We start from the raw sequence: 13,892 nt of genomic DNA, 5'->3' as shown, positions 1-13,892 counted from the left end.
CCAAAGCCAATAGTATGTAGCCTCATACTTGTTTTGTGCTAAAAAAAAACAAACAAACACAAAACAAAGAGCCACAGAGACTCATAGACATCACACAGATTTACCACAAATACAGCATAGAGAAAAGCAACACCACCGGGAACATGTATCAAACTTCATTTCAGAATACATAGTACAAATTTTCACAGTATGGTTATAGTCAGTCATAATAATTTAAGAAATAAAAACCCAACATCTTCCTTCCTTCTATTTAACTGCCTCTTCCACCCTTCCCCTCCCTACCCCACCCCCCCAAAAAAACAACCCAAATTAAAAAAAAGGATTTGCTCTCAGACTGTTTCCAGTCAATATCCCAAGCTTATGCATAGTCCATATAACATACACTAGCTTTTACATCTAGTGGCAGAGATCTGTTCAACTGCTCGAGTATGAAGACTATCTTACTGGACATCAGTGTTCTTGGTAGAGTTTTCACCTAGGTAATTTCAGCAGTGTACAAAGATAAAACATAACTGTGATGGAGAGAGAGAGCTCCACCAATCCTCAATCCATGAGAAGGGTAATAACTTGTTTCAAGTTCCAATTAACATTTCTCAGCTTTTTAAACACTACAAGACATGTTAGATGCTAACCCGCAATAAAACAGCCCAGCAGGACAAATCAAAAAATAATATTTCTCATTAGTGGGAAATATTGATGACAGGTGAACAGTTAGACTGGAAATCTTGGAGATCTTTTCCAACCTTGATTACTATGTGATTCATTCTATATTACATTTTGATATTCATGATTCTGACTATATCCATTGAGGTATTTATTAAGTAACTAGCCAGTAACTAATAGCCAATTATATCATGTTTGTGGAAAGCTACAGAACCACTGAGAGATTATCTTGCCTCAAAATCTTACAAGAAACTTCCATCATTTTCTCAAACATCTCATCAAACCTTAGAAACTGCTGGGCACAATCATGACCTTAAAAAAGAGCACTGGGTATGATTAGTTTCACTGAGGTCCTGACCTCACCTGCAGGATCTTTCCTCCTAATAATGCTGTATACAGAAGAACAAGCTGAGAACAGCTTTCAGATTAAGAAACTGATCACACGTAGAGACTCAGAGTGTCCCCATAAGCATTAAATAGCAAAATGGCCATTTATTTATTTATTTATTAAAAGAGTCATTTTCCAGGATGGATTTTTATCCTCCAGTGTCCACCAGGCCTGTGTCTTTGCAACATCTGAGACATACAAAATGCTCTTGATGAAATACTAGCTCACTTTATGTGTAGAACATGGCTTTAAATTTATAGAGCAAAGGAAGAAGTAGTTCACTTGCCTCAAGGGGAATTGCGAAGTGACAGTAGGCACTTAACAGCAAGTTCCAATTACAACATTTAAATATAATTGCGTGCTCTGTTAATCTATGTCAGGATGGCATCATTTTAATATGATTTTCACTGATTCTTTCTAATGTTATGAGTGATGTGACTGAAGCTTTGCCTAGTGAAAAAAGTTGAATTTTAGTTCTTAATACACACTCTAATTCTGTCTGTCAGTTATGCCGCAGCAGAGTTCAAATAAAGGTCTGGGGATCTGGAGGATGTAGCTACCTTTATTAAAGTACTTCTACTGTAAATAGTTGTGTGGGTCAGGAGACAGTTATCATTTGGTCTTGTTATTTTTTATGAGCCTACTACTATTAGAATAGACTCTTGTGTATAATCATTTATATGTGTCATGGAATCTTACTTCAAATGGAAACTGTAAAGCAAAATAACAAAGACTGCAGTTTGACCTCTGCAAAAGCATTCAGTTACGCACACACTTTTGCTTTACATAGAGCTACTACAGGAGACAGTTACAATCCAAGGATCCAGAGGCACTTGGTAGATCGTTTATAAACTCCAAACTCCCAATGAAATTGTGGAAACAGACATACTAAGAATGGAAAATCATGTTCAGTAGTTACACTTCAAAGCTTACTGTAAGCATTGCTTTTATTTAAAGGGTATAGATGTTGGTGTCAGGAACAACTTCAGGTGATCCTTTCTCCTTGTCTACCACATCCAGGCCTTCACTGGGATTTACCTTCTCCACAGTTATACAAATGAAGCTGATTGTACAACTGTACTCCAAGCTTGATCAGAATAATGTCCTAAATTAAGAAATATCCTCTTCTGGAGGACTTTTCGGTCCTTGTCAGCTCATTCATCTGGCTTAGAACACAGCCCACATGGTTGCATAAGAAAAAAATGTATGGTAATGCATCGCAGCCTTTAATGGGAATGAATGTCTGGGGTAAAGAACGGAGGGAAATTGTATCATGGAACTGAATAAAGACCTTCCAAAATTACTATCTTTTGCTAAGAGTATTAGAAATATCAAGCAGTCTGTATAAAGATGCAAACTTCTGATTACGTTTTTCATAAAATGCTGCCAAAATGTTTTGTGAACTATGCATATAAACAGAATTCAATACAGAAATACACCCAGCTCCTTGGAGGAATACAATAGCATTATTACAGTGATGTCCCTGAGCTGAATAAAAAAGGAAGAAAATTATGAAAACTTCTGCACTTTTGTGCAAAGTCTCACTTGCTTTTTAGAACAAATTTAGATCTCAGATGGAAACATCACTGCCACCAACAGCACTATTGCCTAGCACCATGCTGGCACTGGGGTTGCTGTAATCATGCAAGAAGAATGCCACTTATTGAATCACTGGATTTTCCTTGGCGATTTCCCATCCAACACTACAGGGCTTGGCCGTGTTTAACTCGCGAGATCAGGCAGGCTCTCAGCCAAAGTTGCAAGGCCACATATTTTCTTAACCCTCCGACCAGCTGCCATGTTGAAAAGACAAGTTGCAAATGCGACTTGCAACTACATAATCTATGAAGTTAAGATACCCCCTTATGACATTTCATTGCCTCATTTATTCTTGAAAAAATTGCTCCTGGACAGTCATCTATATTCTGTACAAATCCTGTTTTCTCTGTAACCATATAAGGGCACAAAATAATTTTGAAGTAGACTTTTTATTTTTTTATTTTTTTTTTTTTTTTCATGGAAAGGACCCCAAAATTTCAAAGTACGGATTATCTCCTATATTCACCCCTGGTGAAGAGATGTCTGTCCCAGAGGTTTATGAGAAAAGACAAAAATGTTCACTTTAGAAATCAGTGAAGCAAGCAAATGACTGTCCTACAAGCTCTTGGACAGCACTGCACAGAGTTACCATATGCTTCCTAGCGCTCCCCTAACTGCCAGCTGTCTCCACCTTGCTCCTTCCAAATGGCAGAGTGGGCAGCGGAATTGCCAAAATTGATGTTTTGACCCGCAGTTATAGGCAGAGAATAGGCTCTGGGTCACTTTAATGAGAACATAAGCTCCATGTAAGTAGAGCAAGGACAAAAGAGAGTCACATTGTTCCACTAATGTCACACAGTGGGAACTCAGGAAAAGTGACAGTATAGAAACATATCCGCTAAGCTAGAGTGAGATAAAAACCACACACAGATTCTAAACAGTATTTTACATTTGTTTTTCCTTTCCTTTGTAGAGGAGGCAAATGTTAAGTAAACTGCCAGGCAACAGAGAATCAGATCTACTGACCTTTGAATTTGTGCCGTGCTCTGAATAAAGAAGCCTAAAACAAATGAATTTTCAATAAATACACAGACTGGGGAATCCATACTATAGCCACTGTATCATAATCTCCTCTCAGAATGACCGACTAGATTTCCTCCATGTCTTCTTCTCCTCCCTTATTTAAATTTTATCCAAGTCAATGCAAAACCATGCACACTGTGCTTCCTTTCTAAATGCTGGTACCATTCAGTAGTGAGATGCACTCCAGTGAGTGACACCCATCATACAGAAATGGCATGTCCTCACTATCTGCTGGACATGAATCTTGTGCTAGCACAGGCCTACTGACAAGAGGAATGAGCATGCTTGTTCTAAACTGAATGAGGATGTTAAATGAAAAGTCTAAAAGGAGAAAATTCATTATGACACTAAATTACAGTGATTGCTCCTTGATTCTATCATGTTGCCATGGAAAACATTGAAACCCATGAGAAAATTTATGTGAGATACCAGTATTGTTAACACGGTTTTATTAATTTTTCCACCTCAATACATTACTACACTGTTGAATCTAGCAATTTTCTACTATGTCAGCTGGAATCCTAAAGCTTCCTCCTTATAAAAGATCAAATTGAATAGGTTATGACTGCCTGATTTCAGATATTCTCAAAGGTAAGAATCTCCTGGGACATTTTACAAATGAAAGCTTTTACTAATGAAACACATAACAGGCAGGTGTGATGCAGGATGTATGAATACATCCTTCTCTCAGTTATAGACTTAAAGCTTGAAAGAAATATTAGGAAACAGTTAAAAATCTTTAATTTAGCGTGTCTTAAATAAATTGGGTGCTCTGACAGACTTAGTTTGGATTGGGTTCTAAGGCCATAAAACCTCAGAACTCTTAAAAATTCTATCTCATGACAGCATGGGCAACACTGAGCATGCCAACCCTTAAATGAAAGACCCATTGAGTGAACCTTTGCATACTCTGCCTAAGGAAGCATTTATAGTACAAGCAGACAGTATTAGAGACCAGAAAATCCTCAGAGAATTGCTCCTTCCTTGCATCTCTAGTCTCAGTTTGACATTTCACCACCAAAGACTTGCTACAGGACACAAAATCATGGAGAAAGACAGTTTTTGCTAGATCAGTTTCCCACAGACTGATTAGTTTTAACTCTGACCTTGGGGCTACCAAAAGCAGTCTTAGCTGTATGCCATTAACTTCCAGGGATGTTTCATTAATCGTAGGTCATGAAACAATTAGGTAAATGTCTTCAGCCCTGAAACACAACCAGGAGTATGTTGTAAGGGTGGGATACTGAACTGACTCTTCACAAAATTTTCTCCACCTTAGGGTTTCCTCAACATTGCAAAGTGGAACCATTATGCTCGGTACATTTGCACTTCTATTCAGCAGGACACTGAGCTTTCCTTGGTGCAGAAAGGTACAAGAGGAAAAACAGGCTTGAGTAGCTAAATAAAATGGCGGTTGTGTGTACAGAATACAGACACATACATGCTCATAACATGAATCACTCCCATTCTCTCATCTGTATGCTGTTGCTCTTCTCTAATGATGTTTCCACTTCACCTGTGACTCTTTCTGAAGAGGAGATAGACAACAGCTGGTGTAATAAAGCAAAGTAAGGGGAGTACAGCTATTACAGGAGTTAACTGATGAAGCCTGGACACCACTAGGAGCCATTTTCCATGTCACTGTGCATTCAACACAGAATCTGTGTCATCACATGGTGCAGCAGTCTTGGCAAACCTGCTTCAGAGCTGAGTCTGCTGGCACTTTGCAGCTACCATCATCCCTGCTGTTGCTGCTCTTTGGCTGCCTTTCTGCAAATGGTATTTTCTTGATCTCACCTCTGCTGCCACACAGACAGACAGAACTAAGTTCAGTTCTAGCTTATAGATACAGCCTGTCATTAGGCTGAATGGCATTATTCTGGATTTCTTTTTAGATAGTATTTGTCCACAATAGGCATCCTATTGAACAAGAATATAATGTATTTCTTCTTTAATCCTAAAATAGAAGAAACAGGTCAGGAATTCTTAAATCTCTTTGGCATAACTGTGTTAAATTCACTCAGTTCAAATGTTATTTTTTCAGTGAAGATCATTCAGCAGACAAGGAAGACCTGAAGTTCTGGCATTATACGTGAATTCTTTAAAGGCACAGCAGAGCTTACTGGGAATGGTAGTTTCTCTCATGTGTAAATCAGCTAAGGAGCCATTAAGAAATCATGCTGCTCTTGAGATAGTTTTGTATCTAACACAGGTAGTTCCTTATACATAAAACTGTATTCACTACTGTGAATATTTGGTTATGAAACAGGGAAGGCATAAAGACACGGCAGCTCCTGGAACATGCCAAATGTTGCAAGATAATTTGTTTTTCCTACTGTACTGGTCCTTTTCTGCATAAAAAAAATACATCTCATTAAACTGTTCATCATTTTACCATTTTTGGTAAAAGTCCTTCATGGTGTGACTGGGAAACATGTTCTTGAACTGCATGTTGAGGATTCTTTTCTTGTTTCTTTACTAGATCTCCATGTAGCCAAAGCTGGGCAGGTCTTGGGGATGAATTCCCACTTGAGAAATAAACTTGCACGCATGTTTCAAGGTGCTGACAGTAATGGGTTGGTTTACACAACCAGCACTCTGACACAGGTCTGCAAGTCTTTTGGAAAATGAGATTTAAGAGTTGTCTTTGCCATACAAGTGTCACCTTACCGTGCTAGGACAAAAACTGGAAGAGTAACAACCCTGCAACAAGGTATCTGCAGGGAATTAGGGCTGCTGGGTTGGTATTTTTTTCTTCCTTCTGTCAAGGCTTGCATAAAAGGAAAGCAATAGTGTCTGTACAACTTTTACTTCTAGGAAATTTCTTGTCTCTGAAAGGTTTCATCAATACTTGTGCTAACCCACTATTATATATGTGACAACAGCTTTAATTTACAAAGAAAAAAAGAAGTGTGATCTTTTGGTGTAGGTAAGAAAATTACATCCCTTAAATGTTATTATTTCAGCAACTGTAGTTTCAGAATCCAGCTGCGTCTTCTCTGCCTTTCTCCATGATTGACAAATCTTTCAGATTCATTTTTGCTGCCTTTGACACAATTTTGCACTTCTTGCATTGTCTACCTTGTGTTTTAATCCCCTCCTGCTCCTAGCTATCCTGCTGCCGGAGGAAATCTGTGCCATTTATGGATTATGCCATTTTTGGAAAACCTTTCCCATGACAGAGGGACCAAAGGGGCAAAGCTCATTCCTTCCACTTGTGACAGACACATCAGATACACAAAACATGTGGACACGCATAAACTTCACTGGATGTTCATGCAGGCGAAAACCACACTGACGACTGGCTTACAAACTACCCTCAAGCATTTACTTCTCAAGCAATCATAAGACTTCCCCAGTACTAATACCAAGTAATTTGCATCTAGCATGTTTGGACTAACGTAATCAACTTGATATAACTATATACTTTAAACGGCACGGTGGGACAGCAAGAACAGTGCAGTGCGACTTGGAGCAATTTTTACTCTAAACTTTACCAGACATTGTCTGGTTTAGTTTATCTTTATGGCTGGTTCTTTAGCTTCTGGCAAGGCAAGTATTTAAAAAATGAACATATGTTGCATAAAATGACAATGCATGTAAATTAGTTATTTTACTCCAACACACATTTCTAGCATAGCCCTTTTTCTGCAAAGGAATCTCTATTGCTACGAATTCTGATCATATTCTGTGAAGTCGGTGTGGCCATTTCTGGTAAAATGCAGCTGCATTTCACAGGTTGTTCATTACCTGCAAATGCAGGTAAGTAACCTATACGAAGTAAAGATGAACTTTCAGATAACTGATCTAATGAGAACGGAGTTTATTGTAGTAAATAGTTCTTTGTGAGTTAGGGTTTATAAACTGTTTCTGTGAAAGATTCAGTTTTACTGAATATCTCATTCCTGGATGTGAGTTACTAACATGCAAAGCAGGTGCTAATTGCTGCTCCGCATTATAAAGGGCTGTATACAGATCTCTTGTTAAGCAATGGCAATGAAATACAAAGCATTGTGGTTAATAGCTCTAAAGAGTGCTAAGAATAATCATACTATTTGCTTACTCTTCCCCAAATAACCTTCCTGAGTGGATTTTTGTTCTTAAAAACTGAAGCCGAATGAGAGAAAACAGAATCAGATCTGCCTGAAATGTCAAATCTTAGGAGCACAGCTTGGAGAGCAGACAGATGGACCTAGCAAAAAGCAACTGCATATGAAAGTGCTATAATCCGTTGGAGCAGCATGTTAGTCGAGAACAATCAGATTCAAAATTGTTCCTCTGAAATTTTCTTGCTGGCAACCAAACATTGTGACTTTTGTCATCATGCTACAAGGATGAATCAGATGGGTGACAAGAGCCAGGGAGTGGAGAGAAAGCAGCAGATGTGAAGAGAGAAAAGGAAAGCCAGCACAAAATGCTGCTATCGTTTATGAGGGGAGGTAGCGATTATGGCATTAATCAACATTCCATAATCGATGGCAAAAATTCTGAGGAATACCTATTCATCTTTATTTATGCATATGCCACTCCTTTACAGTATTATCCCTGGGAGTAGTTTCTAGGCTATAAAGATTGTTGCCATGAAAAAAAGATAATTGTAGTTCATGACCTGGAGGCCAAGGTAGTGCATAATAACACTATTGTGTTCTGGGATGTACAGAGAGCTCTATAATGAGGGTGAAATGTAACCAAATATGCTATTCCAGCGTAAAGTCAACAATGCGTTTTAACAGAAAATTCTAGCTGTGCTATTAGAAATATGCTTTTGCCAGGATGTAATTACACAGAAAACTAAATTATATCACAAAAGTGATAGCATTCCTGACATCAACAGCCAAAAAGGTACCTTACCCCAAGAACTTACCAGACCTGTGAACAATGAAAAGTTGTGTTGCAGGGCACTTCGTCTGGGACAGAAGTCCTGCCTTTGAGTGCAGAATGCTTAACTCTTTCCTTGCCTCTTGAGCAATGTTTTCTGTCTTGCACACTCCATAACTATGATCAATATCTGCCATTTTTGAGACTGGGAACTATTTCCCAGTATAGTACTAAAATATTCTGGTTATAAGCTTTAAAATTATCTAAGAGAGAGTCTGGCTCAGCAAACTTTGAGCCTGCTGTTTCCAGAAGGCTTCAGCTCAGCTCATAGGATAAGGAGGCCTCAGGGACACTTTGCTGTTTTTGGCAAGGACCACACTAAAAACCCAAACCTATTCTGATTTCTCTTTACTGGTTGTGATTTCAATTTCAATTTCCAGCATACAGTTAGAAGAATACTGTGTTCTTTTGTTGTCTTCTTGTTTACATATACTTACAGATAATAAGCTGCATCACACTAAATTGGAAGGTGGCATGCTATTTAGAAGAGTATTAGAAGTTCATGGGAAGTTTTACTTAAAGATATAGTCTGCACCAGGTTCCCCTGGTGGAAAAGAAAAAGTGCATTTAAAGCCATAAAACGATGATCCATTTGTATTGCATGGTATCTGGATATACTGGATTAAGTTACTTTTTGTGATGCTATGTGGCTGAATATAACCAAGTATAACCATATGGCCTATGAAGTAACTTGAATAAGACTCGCCTTACCCTGGGAATAGATGCTGCTTATTTATGATCCCCCCCAAAAAATCTATGTCTGAATTGCTTGCAAGTATTGCAAGGGAGCTGGGTTTTACTTTGTGGCCAGAGCAGCTGCCAGACAGAATCCTCACACCAGCTCAGCTATAAAATATACTTATAGGTCAAAGATATAGTACAATCTGAACCATGTTTATAGCTGTCCTCAGTGTTCCCTGGAGCAGAACTGTTATATATAGGAACGTTACAATGCTGTTCCTGTTTATGTTAAACTGAATGCTCTAAAGACTATCACAATATTCTGGTTAGTTCTCTGAGGAAAAGACTAATCTCAGAATAGAACTCTCCTACATACAGATCCACCCAAGGATAAAATAATCTGTTTGAAGTTATCCCAATTCATTTTTCTTTAGCCTTAGTTCCTGTCCTCTGTCTTTGACAGCTAATTCTTTCCTATTCTTTTGCACTGTAGTTTAATCACATAAAACTACACAAACACATCTCACATATTTCAAATGCTCGATATTTCTGGTTTCCTTCTTATAATGATGATCTGTAAATCCTAGAAGCTTTCATGATAAAAGTTGAAAGACTCCACTAGCACATCCATGTTTGCCATTTTTAGCAGTAGTTGGATGTTCTGTGGCAAGTGAATAACACAAAGATGAGCCACAATTACAAAGATAAGGTTTAAATCATAGTTACTTCTGGATTAGTCTGAATATCAAGCTTGGGAACAGGCTATGTCAAAAAGATACAGAAGTTTGAAACTGTTGTCCCAAGGACTAAATAAGGATTGAATATACAGTTTTCAGTCAAACCTCTTGAAATATCTTAACTATTTTTAGCTTCTAAGGCTGTGCAAAGCTGAGTACTAACAAGACACTGCTGTGAGAACAGAATTGGAGCACACTGAGCAGCAGTTGATAGCTGACCCTCTTTTCTTTATTCTTCATTGTCAGTAACACCCACAAAATTCATATTTTAAAATAAATAAAAATGAATAAAAGAAAGCTGTGGATTGATCTAGTTGTCAAATACAGGTAACAGTTATTGTTTTAAATCATGATTAATAGTGATGTTTCTATTAAAAATATAAGGAAAAAAAATGCATGTTCTGGTTCTTGACTATCTTAGTGGAAATAGCTTTACCATCAGGTACATCATGTCTCAGTTGCCTCTGAATTGAGTTCTACTAGCTAGAAACCAATGGCTAGGTAAGTAAATCAAAGGCAGTATTTCTGATGAATGTCCAAAGGCAGATCTACATGACTCCATGTTGTAGACCTATAATTAGAAAGTGCACTTTAAATTCAAATATTGTATCAACTACCTGTTGACTTTATTAGATCAGTACATTTTTATGACCTATTAGATTTTTGGGAGGCATCCATAAAGATCTAAGTCTCTGCTGAGCATATAAATCTAGGCATGATGAATTCTATTTCATGACAGAGATTTATGCTTAAAAAAGAGAGAGAGAGAATATTTGGCATTAATAATTAAGATATTTGCAAATTTCCTAAGGATTTACTTGTCTATATCATCTGAAAGTTACTCTATTTTCAACTAGTTTTATGTGATTTCCAAAGACTGAACATCTAACTTCTCTGTTTTGCTAAATAAGGAGAGATATGTGAAGTTATATAACCTAATTATGTGCTCACGTGTAGATGTGCATGTACATGTAAGAAAGTTGCTCTCTACTTTTCATGCAGTGACCTGTCAATCCATTTATAGCTCTCTTTTCTCAATTATTTGCAGTCAGAGTGTTCCCACAGATGCCAGTGTTAGAGGTATCAAGCCCTATTCATGTATACGTACATGTGGGATTAAAAGAGGTAGATATTGGTTTCCCTTGTGCCCAAGGAATTTATTTTTGAGACTTGTTTCACCTACAGAAGGAGCCAAATGCCTGAATTACTTAGACTTAATTATTATGATAGTATAATAACAGATATTGAATTCTTATTCACGTCTGACAGTAAAATGTAGTGATGAAACAGGCAGGGAAAAGGAGAATTAGAGGTACAGAAATGTAATAATGATTATTCATACTTAGAGGTAAACATCAAAGCACTGAGTACTCTGTTCTTTTCACAGTATCTTCCATTGTCACTCAGTGTGTTCATAAAATGTAATTTGAGTAGGTGGCAGAAAAACAAAGCAACCAAAACCATGAACTATTAAAAGCAAACCTTTGATCTTGTTACTACATATCAAAAAGCTCAATAGTAAGACACTAAATAGGAAAATTCATGGAAATTATGTTTTTTTGACCTTTGTCCTTTGAACATCAGTGACCGACAAGCACAACTTAAAAGGAACGAAGACATGCAAAGCCTGTCCAGGTTCTTTAATACAAGCTCATCCTTCTCAGAAAGGCAGACCCCTGCATATTCCATTATTAAAGCTGAAACTAACTAAAATGGTGCCTCCTTTGTGTCACAATTTACAGCAGACTGAGGATGTGCAAATCCTGAAACTGCAGATTTATTTTCACTAATTTCATCAAACATGCATCTGTGAGGGAAATAGGCATAGCCAGAACTATTCCCAAAGAACAGTTTCATAAATTACATGTGTTCTGCACAGACTTTCAGGCACAGACTAAACATTCATCAACCCTTCCATGGATTTTTTCCTCAGGTACTTTTATTTTATTTTTCTCTCCCCTTTGTCTTGGAGAGTTGAGCCATTTCCTTCATAAAATAATCATCTTTTTGAAATGAGAAAATAGAATCTTCTGACAACTGTACATCAATATGGTATTCAAGCTACATAAAATAATCCCAACATCTGCTTCTTTGTCAATTTTCCAAACCCTAACCTACTATTAATATGCCAGAAAGATGGCAAAACCAACTATCTTGCTATGTGGATCCTTCTGACTAAATGAATGCAATAAGGATGTGTGTCAGCTTTTGTGACAACATAGAATGAGTGGAAAAAATAGTATGAAAAAGAATCACAACAACAAAAAAAGAGCATATGCCATCAATGAGCAAACATTAAAACCAAACTCTGGCCAAATAATGTTAAGAACAGTGGTTTATAAGAACAGACTTGGAGCATTCTGTTTATACAATTAAATCGCTTACAAGATGGATTCTTGTTCGTTTTGAAATCCTGGCTTGACTGATATCAGCTTGAAACAATAATCTTCCTATGAGTGTATCCATTATTAGAGGGCAGCAGTTTAGTGTTAGGAAGTCTGAACTGAAGACTATTGTGATGTAGTCATGAAAGAAGATTAAGCATGTTCCACTACATGTGACTATTTTGTGCTATTTAATGTGAAAAGCAAGTCATATGCAGCTGTCTCCCTATAACTCTAATAGTTCCCTTTGCCTAGAACTTGTGAAGTTGCAATGACTGAATTACAATGATTACATGATTGCACTGACTCTTTTTTTTTCTTTTTTTTTTTTTTTTTTTTGCTATCCATTGTGGTATATGACGAGGTTTGTTATCTAAAGACTCTCAAGATAATTGTTGCCTGAAATTTCTTACAAAGAACTTTCACTGTAAGTGATAGAATTCTAAATATCAAAATGTAGATGAGAATGGAAAAAAAATTAACAACGTAGTGAACTTTTATGATAGAACATCTTCTAATTACAATAACACACTCCAGGGCTCAAATTATCAAATGATAATTTACACCTAGGTGATTTGACAGCACTCGGCCTTTGGCCTTCTGCCTAACAACACAATAGGCGTAAATCATTACCAAGTGATTCACACCCTGTCATGTCTTATTGCTTAATTAATTTGTCTAAAAGGCTTTCCATGAGAACTTTTAGCAAATGCCTTTGTTGTACATCTTTCAGTATGGGGGTCAGTACCTACCCTCTGTCATTCTCAGTTCACTTTTTGGCCTCTTGTGTTTTAAATGTGTCCAGGAAATTTCTGTTTTTACTACACAATCATTTGATTTAATGGTTCCATTTCACTGTCTTCTTTTAGGTAAGTTTGTCTGTTGTTCTCTGGCTGCTCTATCTGTGGATCCATGCATGGAGACAGAACTCATGCTGAGCTTTAGAGTGCTGATCTAAGATGTCACTGGAAAACTGCACTCAGAAAGTTAAGATGCTATTATTCTTGCTGATTAGCAACTGTTTGTTTACTCAGAAAGGAATATCAACTTTCCACATAAGCTTAGAAAAGGTAAAACAGTATTGTTGAGTTAGACATTAAATTTTTTGAACCGAAATATTGTATGGTGCACTCTTGCAATGATCCAACCCTAAGCCCCATGAGAGTTCTGAAGAGCAAACAGTAAGTCTGATGACACAAAGGAAAAGTTAAGTAAGTTCATAAGTAATATAACAACTGATGGACATTGAACAGGATGAACCAGCTGAAGCCTCCAGTCTTTAAACTACTCACTGCTGAAAACTAGAATGATTATCCAACAAGAAGGTCACTCTAGTTTGCTCTTTTACTCTACCCTCAAAATTTGCTCCTTTCTTGAGATAACTCTAGATTAGATGGAACGAGCATGAAGGAATATTTTATGTTCTTACGACACTGATAAACAGAATTTCCCAGGGACCAGTTTCTCCTAGAAAAGACAATGGAATTAAAGGAAATGTCAGCATTTGTGACAACAATCCTTTTTTTCTACGTGCAAATA

Source organism: Excalfactoria chinensis, chromosome 8, assembly GCF_039878825.1.
Source record: "Excalfactoria chinensis isolate bCotChi1 chromosome 8, bCotChi1.hap2, whole genome shotgun sequence".
NCBI lineage: Eukaryota > Metazoa > Chordata > Aves > Galliformes > Phasianidae > Excalfactoria > Excalfactoria chinensis.
Note: the sequence above shows the minus strand (reverse complement) of the source record.